Raw genomic sequence first — 12108 nt, 5'->3', positions numbered from 1 at the left:
GTCACCACCATCTTTCAGAAGGGCATGCAAGTGATTGGCTTGCTTTGGGGGGAGTCACAGGGGGTATAAAAGGGCGTGCACGCCGACCGCCATGTTACTCATGCTGATCTAAGAATAGGGAGAGCTGCTGCTGCTGATTTTGTAGGGAGAGCGTTAGGCAGGGAAGAAGACACCAAAAACTGCTTCTGCTGCTAGCGATTTTGCCTGTACAACACACCAGTCACTGTGTGTGCAGTGCAAGGGGAGGCTATATAGTAGTGTATCAGTGGTGTTGGTTGTTGGGCTGCCTTCTAAGGCTTCCTGACATTCCTGCATTGCTGTTTACCCACTGCTCCGCAAACTGCTTTTTTAAAAGCAATCCCAATTTTTTTTTTTGTCCTGCTGAGAAGAAAAAAAAACTGCTTCTGCTGCTAGCGATTTTGCCTGTACAACACACCAGTCACTGTGTGTGCAGTGCAAGGGGAGGCTATATAGTGGTGTATCAGTGGTGTTGGTTGTTGGGCTGCCTTCTAAGGCTTCCTGACATTCCTGCATTGCTGTTTACCCACTGCTCCGCAAACTGCTTTTTTAAAAGCAATCCCAATTTTTTTTTTTGTCCTGCTGAGAAGAAAAAAAAACTGCTTCTGCTGCTAGCGATTTTGCCTGTACAACACATCAGTCACTGTGTGTGCAGTGCAAGGGGAGGCTATATAGTGGTGTATCAGTGGTGTTGGTTGTTGGGCTGCCTTCTAAGGCTTCCTGACATTCCTGCATTGCTGTTTACCCACTGCTCCGCAAACTGCTTTTTTAAAAGCAATCCCAATTTTTTTTTTTGTCCTGCTGAGGTACTGAGCGTGCATTTTTTCACACCATACAGCGGTGTACGCTCCTCACACAGTACCGTGTAACGGCTGTTATCACAGCCACAGTGAAGCTATCAGTGTGTCACTCTGTGAGAATAAAACGAGGACATGTTCCGTTTTACAGACCTGCACTCTAGGGAGATTCCTATTCTGCCCAATTCTACATACACCTTGTAGTTTGTGATACACTAGCCAATTTCTGCCTGTGACATAGCGCTGTGATATTCAGTGGGCCTCACACAATCCATAAGTGTCCAGTGTCCACAAGTGTGTGCAGAAATTCAAAATCTCCCTTATCCTCTAGTCACTTTGGTCACAGCTGTGCCATCGAGCCTGTGACAGAGCGCTCAGATATTCAGTGGGCCTCACACAATCCAAAAGTGTCCAGTGTCCACAAGTGTCTGCTGAAATTCAAAATCTCCCTTATCCTCTCGTCACTTTTGTCACAGCTGTGCCATCGAGCCTGTCACATAGCGCTCAGATATTCATTGGGCCTCACACAATCCAAAAGTGTCCAGTGTCCACAAGTGTCTGCTGAAATTCAAAATCTCACTTATCCTCTAGTCACTTTGGTCACAGCTGTGCCATCGAGCCTGTCACATAGCGCTCAGATATTCATTGGGCCTCACACAATCCAAGAGTGTCCAGTGTCCACAAGTGTCTGCTGAAATTCAAAATCTCCCTTATCCTCTAGTCACTTTTGTCACAGCTGTGCCATCGAGCCTGTGACATAGCGCTCAGATATCAGTGGGCCTCACACAATCCAAAAGTGTCCAGTGTCCACAAGTGTCTGCAGAAATTCAAAATCTCCCTTATCCTCTCGTCACTTTTGTCACAGCTGTGCCATCGAGCCTGTCACATAGTGCTCAGATATTCATTGGGCCTCACACAATCCAAAAGTGTCCAGTGTCCACAAGTGTCTGCAGAAATTCAAAATCTCCCTTATCCTCTCGTCACTTTTGTCACAGCTGTGCCATCGAGCCTGTCACATAGCACTCAGATATTCATTGGGCCTCACACAATCCAAAAGTGTCCACAAGTGTCTGCTGAAATTCAAAATCTCCCTTATCCTCTAGTCACTTTTGTCACAGCTGTGCCATCGAGCCTGTGACATAGCGCTGAGATATCAGTGGGCCTCACACAATCCAAAAGTGTCCAGTGTCCACAAGTGTCTGCTGAAATTCAAAATCTCCCTTATCCTCTAGTCACTTTTGTCACAGCTGTGCCATCAAGCCTGTGACATAGCGCTCAGATATCAGTGGGCCTCACACAATCCAAAAGTGTCCAGTGTCCACAAGTGTCTGCTGAAATTCAAAATCTCCCTTATCCTCTAGTCACTTTTGTCACAGCTGTGCCATCGAGCCTGTGACATAGCGCTCAGATATCAGTGGGCCTCACACAATCCAAAAGTGTCCAGTGTCCACAAGTGTCTGCTGAAATTCAAAATCTCCCTTATCCTCTAGTCACTTTTGTCACAGCTGTGCCATCGAGCCTGTGACATAGCGCTCAGATATCAGTGGGCCTCACACAATCCAAAAGTGTCCAGTGTCCACAAGTGTCTGCTGAAATTCAAAATCTCCCTTATCCTCTAGTCACTTTGGTCATAGCTGTGCCATCGAGCCTGTGACATAGCGCTCAGATATCAGTGGGCCTCACACAATCCAAAAGTGTCCAGTGTCCACAAGTGTCTGCAGAAATTCAAAATCTCCCTTATCCTCTCGTCACTTTTGTCACAGCTGTGCCATCGAGCCTGTCACATAGCGCTCAGATATTCATTGGGCCTCACACAATCCAAAAGTGTCCAGTGTCCACAAGTGTCTGCTGAAATTCAAAATCTCCCTTATCCTCTAGTCACTTTTGTCACAGCTGTGCCATCGAGCCTGTGACATAGCGCTCAGATATCAGTGGGCCTCACACAATCCAAAAGTTTCCAGTGTCCACAAGTGTCTGCAGAAATTCAAAATCTCCCTTATCCTCTAGTCACTTTGGTCACAGCTGTGCCATCGAGCCTGTCACATAGCGCTCAGATATCAGTGGGCCTCACACAATCCAAAAGTGTCCACTGTCCAAAAGTATCTGCAGAAATTCAAAATCTCCCTTATCCTCTCGTCACTTTTGTCACAGCTGTGCCATCGAGCCTGTCACATAGCACTCAGATATTCATTGGGCCTCACACAATCCAAAAGTGTCCACAAGTGTCTGCTGAAATGCAAAATCTCCCTTATCCTCTAGTCACTTTTGTCACAGCTGTGCCATCGAGCCTGTGACATAGCGCTCAGATATCAGTGGGCCTCACACAATCCAAAAGTGTCCAGTGTCCACAAGTGTCTGCTGAAATTCAAAATCTCCCTTATCCTCTAGTCACTTTTGTCACAGCTGTGCCACCGAGCCTGTGACATAGCGCTCAGATATCAGTGGGCCTCACACAATCCAAAAGTGTCCAGTGTCCACAAGTGTCTGCTGAAATTCAAAATCTCCCTTATCCTCTAGTCACTTTTGTCACAGCTGTGCCATCGAGCCTGTGACATAGCGCTCAGATATCAGTGGGCCTCACACAATCCAAAAGTGTCCAGTGTCCACAAGTGTCTGCTGAAATTCAAAATCTCCCTTATCCTCTAGTCACTTTTGTCACAGCTGTGCCATCGAGCCTGTGACATAGCGCTCAGATATCAGTGGGCCTCACACAATCCAAAAGTGTCCAGTGTCCACAAGTGTCTGCTGAAATTCAAAATCTCCCTTATCCTCTAGTCACTTTGGTCACAGCTGTGCCATCGAGCCTGTGACATAGCGCTCAGATATCAGTGGGCCTCACACAATCCAAAAGTGTCCAGTGTCCACAAGTGTCTGCAGAAATTCAAAATCTCCCTTATCCTCTCGTCACTTTTGTCACAGCTGTGCCATCGAGCCTGTCACATAGCGCTCAGATATTCATTGGGCCTCACACAATCCAAAAGTGTCCAGTGTTCACAAGTGTCTGCTGAAATTCAAAATCTCCCTTATCCTCTAGTCACTTTTGTCACAGCTGTGCCATCGAGCCTGTGACATAGCGCTCAGATATCAGTGGGCCTCACACAATCCAAAAGTGTCCAGTGTCCACAAGTGTCTGCTGAAATTCAAAATCTCCCTTATCCTCTAGTCACTTTTGTCACAGCTGTGCCATCGAGCCTGTGACATAGCGCTCAGATATCAGTGGGCCTCACACAATTCAAAAGGGTCCAGTGTCCACAAGTGTCTGCTGAAATTCAAAATCTCCCTTATCCTCTAGTCACTTTGGTCACAGCTGTGCCATCGAGCCTTTCACATAGCGCTCAGATATCAGTGGGCCTCACACAATCCAAAAGTGTCCAGTGTCCACAAGTGTCTGCAGAAATTCAAAATCTCCCTTATCCTCTCGTCACTTTTGTCACAGCTGTGCCATCGAGCCTGTCACATAGTGCTCAGATATTGATTGGGCCTCACACAATCCAAAAGTGTCCAGTGTCCACAAGTGTCTGCTGAAATTCAAAATCTCACTTATCCTCTAGTCACTTTTGTCACAGCTGTGCCATCGAGCCTGTGACATAGCGCTCAGATATCAGTGGGCCTCACACAATCCAAAAGTGTCCAGTGTCCACAAGTGTCTGCTGAAATTCAAAATCTCCCTTATCCTCTAGTCACTTTGGTCACAGCTGTGCCATCGAGCCTGTGACATAGCGCTCAGATATCAGTGGGCCTCACACAATCCAAAAGTGTCCAGTGTCCACAAGTGTCTGCAGAAATTCAAAATCTCCCTTATCCTCTCGTCACTTTTGTCACAGCTGTGCCATCGAGCCTGTCACATAGCGCTCAGATATTCATTGGGCCTCACACAATCCAAAAGTGTCCAGTGTTCACAAGTGTCTGCTGAAATTCAAAATCTCCCTTATCCTCTAGTCACTTTTGTCACAGCTGTGCCATCGAGCCTGTGACATAGCGCTCAGATATCAGTGGGCCTCACACAATCCAAAAGTGTCCAGTGTCCACAAGTGTCTGCTGAAATTCAAAATCTCCCTTATCCTCTAGTCACTTTTGTCACAGCTGTGCCATCGAGCCTGTGACATAGCGCTCAGATATCAGTGGGCCTCACACAATTCAAAAGGGTCCAGTGTCCACAAGTGTCTGCTGAAATTCAAAATCTCCCTTATCCTCTAGTCACTTTGGTCACAGCTGTGCCATCGAGCCTTTCACATAGCGCTCAGATATCAGTGGGCCTCACACAATCCAAAAGTGTCCAGTGTCCACAAGTGTCTGCAGAAATTCAAAATCTCCCTTATCCTCTCGTCACTTTTGTCACAGCTGTGCCATCGAGCCTGTCACATAGTGCTCAGATATTGATTGGGCCTCACACAATCCAAAAGTGTCCAGTGTCCACAAGTGTCTGCTGAAATTCAAAATCTCACTTATCCTCTAGTCACTTTTGTCACAGCTGTGCCATCGAGCCTGTGACATAGCGCTCAGATATCAGTGGGCCTCACACAATCCAAAAGTGTCCAGTGTCCACAAGTGTCTGCAGAAATTCAAAATCTCCCTTATCCTCTCGTCACTTTTGTCACAGCTGTGCCATCGAGCCTGTCACATAGCGCTCAGATATTCATTGGGCCTCACACAATCCAAAAGTGTCCAGTGTCCACAAGTGTCTGCTGAAATTCAAAATCTCACTTATCCTCTAGTCACTTTTGTCACAGCTGTGCCATCGAGCCTGTGACATAGCGCTCAGATATCAGTGCGCCTCACACAATCCAAAAGTGTCCAGTGTCCACAAGTGTGTGCAGAAATTCAAAGTCTCCCTTATCCTCTAGTCACTTTGGTCACAGCTGTGCCATCAAGCCTGTGACAGAGCGCTCAGATATTCAGTGGGCCTCACACAATCCAAAAGTGTCCAGTGTCCACAAGTGTGTGCAGAAATTCAAAATCTCCCTTATCCTCTAGTCACTTTGGTCACAGCTGTGCCATCGAGCCTGTGACAGAGCGCTCAGATATTCAGTGTACCTCACACAATCCAAAAGTGTCCAGTGTCCACAAGTGTCTGCAGAAATTCAAAATCTCCCCTGTCCTGTAGACACCTTGTACCTTGTTTTACATTACTATATAGTTTGTTGGATTTTGTCTACATTTCTACCAAAAATGAGGAAGGCTGGTGGAAGAGGCCGTGGAATTGGGCGGGGGTTGGCAGCTGGTAATGATGGTGTTGGTGGTGGATCTGATGGTAGTGGCAAGAGCAAAATAGGACCGAATGCAGGAGGTGTTGAGCCTGCGTCATCGTCTGGCTACATAAGGCCTCGAACGCTTAGTTTTCTAGGAGTTGGCAAACCGCTTTTAAAGCCAGAGCATCAGGAAAAAGTTTTGTCTTACATTGCTGACTCAGCCTCCAGCTCTATCGCCTCCTCTTCTTCAGTTGTAAAAAGTAAAAGCACTGAGTCGTCATTGGAGGCTCATGTTCATGAACCACACCTTTCCTTGTGTCCTTCACCCCAACCAAGATTGAAGGATGACGCAGGCCATACTACTGATTACTCCATGGAGCTGTTTTCACCTACCATGCCTGGATTATCAAGTGAAATGGTGAATTGCCCAGGCCAAGATGAATCTGACATGGAGTGCACTGATGCACAGCCGCTGATGGATGATTCAAGTATAGGAGTAACCCCGGCACACTAATAACATGAAAGTAAAGTCTTCTCAACGACAGTCTTTAATTGTTGTGATTTTATTGATTGTGAAAAAAAAAAAAGGGTGGTGTTACAATCCAAAAAAGGGTGGTGTTACAATCCAACGTTTCAGCTCTACATCTCGAGCTTTCATCAGGGATATGACTACAATATATACAATAAAAGAACAAAAATCAATAAATAAACTTTATAAAGTATTATAAAACCAAAAATCTAGTGATAGGTGATACATATATGTATATATATGTGGATGATTCCACATATGATGGATGATTCTGCTGGTACATTCACTCAGGGCACTACATTGTCCTCGCAGTGTACAGAGCCAGATTCTGACCCTGATGAGACTCAGGTGCCCCTTCCCGCACACTATACCACCATACACGGTGACACAGAGGAAGGTGCACATGACATAGAAGAGGAGGTGATGGATGACCCAGTTGTTGACCCAGATTGGCATCCATTGGGGGAAGAGGGTGCTGCTTCCAATAGCTCAGATGAGGAGCATCCACAGCAGACATCGACATCGCAACAGCTGTTATCTGGCAGGCCCGGAGCACTCCAAAGACAGGTTCCAAACATCAAAAGAGTTGCTGGACAGCTTGTCCAGAGGGTCAAAAGATCACAGTGTGCTAGGCCGCAAAATGTCTGCCAAAGTAGGAAGAGTGCAGTGTGGCACTTTTTTGAACAAAATCCTCATGATCAGGCCAAGGTTATCTGTAAGAAGTGCGCAAAGACCTTTAGCCGAGGGAAAAATCTGAAAAATTTGAATACCAGTTGCATGCTTAGACATTTAACCAGCATGCACTTGCAAGCGTGGACACAACACCAAACCTCAAGTGCCACATGTGCAACTGATCACAACGAAGGTAGTCAGCAACGCTACATTGTTTCCCCCACTGTAAGCCCACCGGTTAGCACAGCAGCAAATGTTGAGGTGTCATTGCAAGGCCACAGCAGTCAGGGAATCCAACTGTTATATCAACGAAAGACTGATTCTAGGCCATCAGAAAGAACACCAACTCCATCACCATCATCAACCCTCTCTCAGTCCGCCCTGTCAACCGCTACTTCCACCATATGCAGCTCTCAAGTCCAGCTCACCCTCCCAGACACTATGAGTAGGTCAAGAAAGTACTCAGTCTCTCATCCGCGTACACTGGGTTTGAACGCCCACATTGCCAAACTAATCTCGTTTGAGATGATGCCCTTTCGGTTGGTGGAAAGCGCAGCTTTCCGCGAACTCATGGCCTATGCAGTACCACGCTATGACCTACCCAGTCGCCACATCTTCTCTCGCAAAGCCATCCCAGCCCTCCACCATCATGTGAAAGACCGCATTGTCCATGCACTCAAGCAGTCAGTGAGCGGAAAGGTGCACCTCACAACTGATGCATGGTCCCGTCGGCATGGCCAGGGCCGTTACGTGTCCATCACTGCGCACTGGGTTAATGTGGTGGATGCAGGGTCCACAGGGGACAGCGGTGGTGGGACAGTGCTGCCTAGCCCACGGTATAGGAAACAGTTGGCTGTAGGCGTTCGACCCTCCTCCTCCTCCTCCTCCTCCTCCAGAAGCGAAAGCTCGTCCACAGAGCGCAGTCGTACGAGCACTCCATCTGCAGCTGCCACTGTTGCACACGAGGTGTCCCCCTATAGAGCAGCTAGTGGAAAGCGTCAGCAGGCAGTGTTGCAGATGATGTGTTTGGGCGACAGACACACCGCCGAGGTGCTGGCCGAGTACTTTCAGCGACAAACTGAGTCATGGCTGGGCAGTGTACATCTTGAGGCAGGCAAGGTAGTTAGTGATAACGGGCGTAATTTTGTGGCAGCCATAGCCCTTTCATAACTCAGCCACATACCTTGCTTGGCTCACACCTTGAACCTGGTGGTGCAGTGCTTCCTCAAAAATTATCCGGAGTTAACAGCCCTGCTCCAGAAGGTGCGAAGACTGTGCGCGCACATCCGCCGGTCGCCTGTACACTCCGTTCGTATGCAGAAGCTGCAGCGATTGCTCCACCTTCCCAACCACCGCCTCATTATCGACATTGCAACAAGGTGGAACTCCACCCTGCACATGGTGGAGCGGCTGTGCGAGCAGAGGCAGGCCATAATGCATTTGTGGGAGGATACACGGCCAGGCACTTTGAGAGCAGACATGGAGTTGACCGGTGTGCAGTGGTCGAAGCTGAAAGACCTCTGTAAAGTCCTTCAGTGTTTTGAGGAATGCACACGGCTGGTAAGTGCAGACGACGCCATCCTAAGCATGAGCATCCCACTTATGCGTCTGCTCATGCAAACTTTGACGCACCTTAAGGAGCAGGCTTCTGCAGCCAATGTTGATGAGGAGGAAGAGGAGGAGGGAATCCTTGATGACATTCAGCCATTGTCTGCTCAGGGACCTCTCCTGGACGAGGTGGAGGAAGAAGAGGAGGAGGAGGAGGATGGGGATTATTACTTAGGGGAGGAGGATGCATCTCGTGGGGCAAGTGAAAATGTTGGCGTGGCAAGGTCTGGTACAGGGTTTGTGCGTGACTGGAGGGATGTGGATTTGCCAGAAAGTGCTCCTCCAACCAGCACTTGCAGTGCATCATTGACACCGGGAACATTGGCCCACATGTCAGATTATGCCTTGCAGATCCTAAAAAGGGACCCCCACATTGCCAAAATGATGAACGATGACGACTACTGGTTGGCCAGCATCCTGGATCCACGCTATAAAGGCAAATTACAAAACATCATGCCACAGGAGAACCTTGACCTAATATTGGCTAATAAACAAGCAACTCTGGTAAATCGGTTGCTTGAGGCATTCCCAGCACACAGCAGCGGTGATGGTTCTCACACGAGCCGTACGGGCCGGGGGCAGCTTGGCAGAGGTGTTCGTGGTGCACACAGCAGAAGTGGCGTTGGAGACAGGGGTTTCATGACAATGTTGTGGACTGATTTTTCAAGTACCGCTCACACAACTGGTAATACTGCATCGATGGAAAGTGACAGGAGACAGCAGTTGTCAACTATGGTTACAAACTACTTTTCCTCCCATATCGATGTTCTCCCACACAGGTCATTCCCCTTTGACTATTGGGCCGCTAAACTGGACACCTGGCCTGAATTGGCACAATATGCCTTACAGGAGCTCGCTTGCCCAGCTGCAAGTGTGCTATCAGAAAGAGTCTTCAGTGTAGCTGGATCAATCCTGACAGAAAAAAGGACCCGTCTGTCAACCCAAAATGTGGATGATCTAACCTTCATTAAAATGAACCACGCATGGGTTTCCAAGGATTTTGTCCCACCTTCCCCTGATGACACATAGGGTGACAGAAAAATGGCTTGCTTTGGTCCACCTCTTCCTGGGACTTGACCTATTTCACCTTTTGCATCAGCTGAATGTCCAACATCAACATATGCCACTTTCTAAAACTCCCTAACTGTGCTGCCTCCCCCCCCATGGCCGGGGTCACCACCTAGCGCACGACACCGTGCGAGTGCCGTTGCCCTGGACAGGGGGGTAGGCCGACTCTTGGGTGCGGGCACTGGCACAGGGTCCTTCATAGTGCAATCAAGTGTCTCTGACGGTGGTGGTGCACACCCGCCGTCAGACACACCGCCGTACTATGAGGGGCCCAGTGCCAGTACCGACGCCCACGAGTGGGCCCCCTTGCTTGGACAGGGCCCCAGCATTTGCAATCTTTACCTCTCCCTGCTCCTCCGCTGTGTAGTATGGGCCGTCAAATCCATACTGTGCCTGACACCGTCTGAGCCTGCCTCCTGATGTATAGACATATATTTTGAATGTGTACGCTATCCATACATGTTATCCAGGGAAACGGTACCCTTTCTAACCTTTGTGCAATCACGTGCAATCCATACTGGGCCTAACACCGTCTGAGCCTGCCTCCTGATGTATAGACATATATTTTGAATGTGTACGCTATCCATACATGTTATCTGGGGATACGGTACCCTTTCTAACCTTTGTGCAATCACGTGCAATCCATACTGGGCCTAACACCGTCTGAGCCTGCCTCCTGATGTATAGACATATATTTTGAATGTGTACGCTATCCATACATGTTATCCGGGGATACGGTACCCTTTCTAACCTTTGTGCAATCACGTGCAATCCATACTGGGCCTAACACCGTCTGAGCCTGCCTCCTGATGTATAGACATATATTTTGAATGTGTACGCTATCCATACATGTTATCCGGGGATACGGTACCCTTTCTAACCTTTGTGCAATCACGTGCAATCCATACTGGGCCTAACACCGTCTGAGCCTGCCTCCTGATGTATAGACATATATTTTGAATGTGTACGCTATCCATACATGTTATCTGGGGATACGGTACCCTTTCTAACCTTTGTGCAATCACGTGCAATCCATACTGGGCCTAACACCATCTGAGCCTGCCTCCTGATGTATAGACATATATTTTGAATGTGTACGCTATCCATACATGTTATCCGGGGAAACGGTACCCTTTCTAACCTTTGTGCAATCACATGCAATCCATACTGGGCCTAACACCGTCTGAGCCTGCCTCCCAGTGGCGTATCCAGGGGGGGGCAGCCGGGGCAGTTGCCCCGGGCGCAGCCAGCAGGGGGGCGCAGTCGGGCCACCTAATGCAGCGGTCCGCAGTGTCTCCCCCCCGGCGGCTGCGCTCTGCCGCCCCCCATCCTGTGAGCCGGCTGTTCTCTGTGACGGCTGTCAAGCTGACAGCCGACGCAGAGAAGGAGGCCGCGCCGGCTCCCAGGCAGCAATTGTACTGGCGTCTATACAGACGCCTGTACAATTAGCTCTGACCGCCGGGTCAGAGCGACGTCAGCAGCGTGATCATGTCATGTGATCACGCTGCTGACGTCACTCCCCGGCGCCCAGAGCAAACGCTGGTGGTAAGTGTGCTCCTCTGTGGAGCTGAAGAACCACCGAAGATGGGAGATGGGGGGGTGTTAATGAGTGGGGGGGTTATTGAGTGGGGATGGGGGTTAATGAGTCGGGGGGTTAATGAGTGGGGGTTAAAGTGTGGGGGTTAATGAGTGGGGGGTTAATGAGTGGAGATGGGGTTTAATGTGGGGATGGGTGTTAATGAGTGGGGGGTTATTGAGTGGAGATGGGGTTAATGTGGGGATGGGGGTTAAAGTGAGGGGGTTAATGTGGAGATGGGGGTTAATGAGTGGGGGGGTTAATGAGTGAAGATGGGGGTTAATGAGTGGAGATGGGGGTTAATGTGGGGATGGGGGTTAATGAGTGGAGATGGGGGTTAATGTGGGGATGGGGTTAATGAGTGGGGGGTTAATGTGTGGGGGTTAAAGTATGGGGGTTAATGAGTGGGGCGTTAATGAGTGTGGGGGTTAATGAGTGGCTATGGGGGTTAATGTGGGGATTGTAGTTAATAAGTGGGGGGGTTAATGTGTAGGGGGGTTAATGTATGGGGTTTAATGAGTGGAGATGGGGTTAATTAGTGGGGATGGGGGTTAATGAGTGGGGGTACATAATGTGTGGGGGGATTTGGGAGTGGGGATGGGGGATACTTAATGTGTGGGGGGATTTGGGAGTAGGGACAAGGGATTATTG

Source organism: Dendrobates tinctorius, unplaced genomic scaffold (assembly GCF_039654945.1).
Source record: "Dendrobates tinctorius isolate UK_male_01 unplaced genomic scaffold, ASM3965494v1 ptg000094l, whole genome shotgun sequence".
NCBI classification, from domain to species: Eukaryota; Metazoa; Chordata; class Amphibia; order Anura; family Dendrobatidae; genus Dendrobates; species Dendrobates tinctorius.
The sequence above is the reverse complement of the archived record's forward strand: the minus strand, read 5'-3'. Positions refer to the sequence as shown.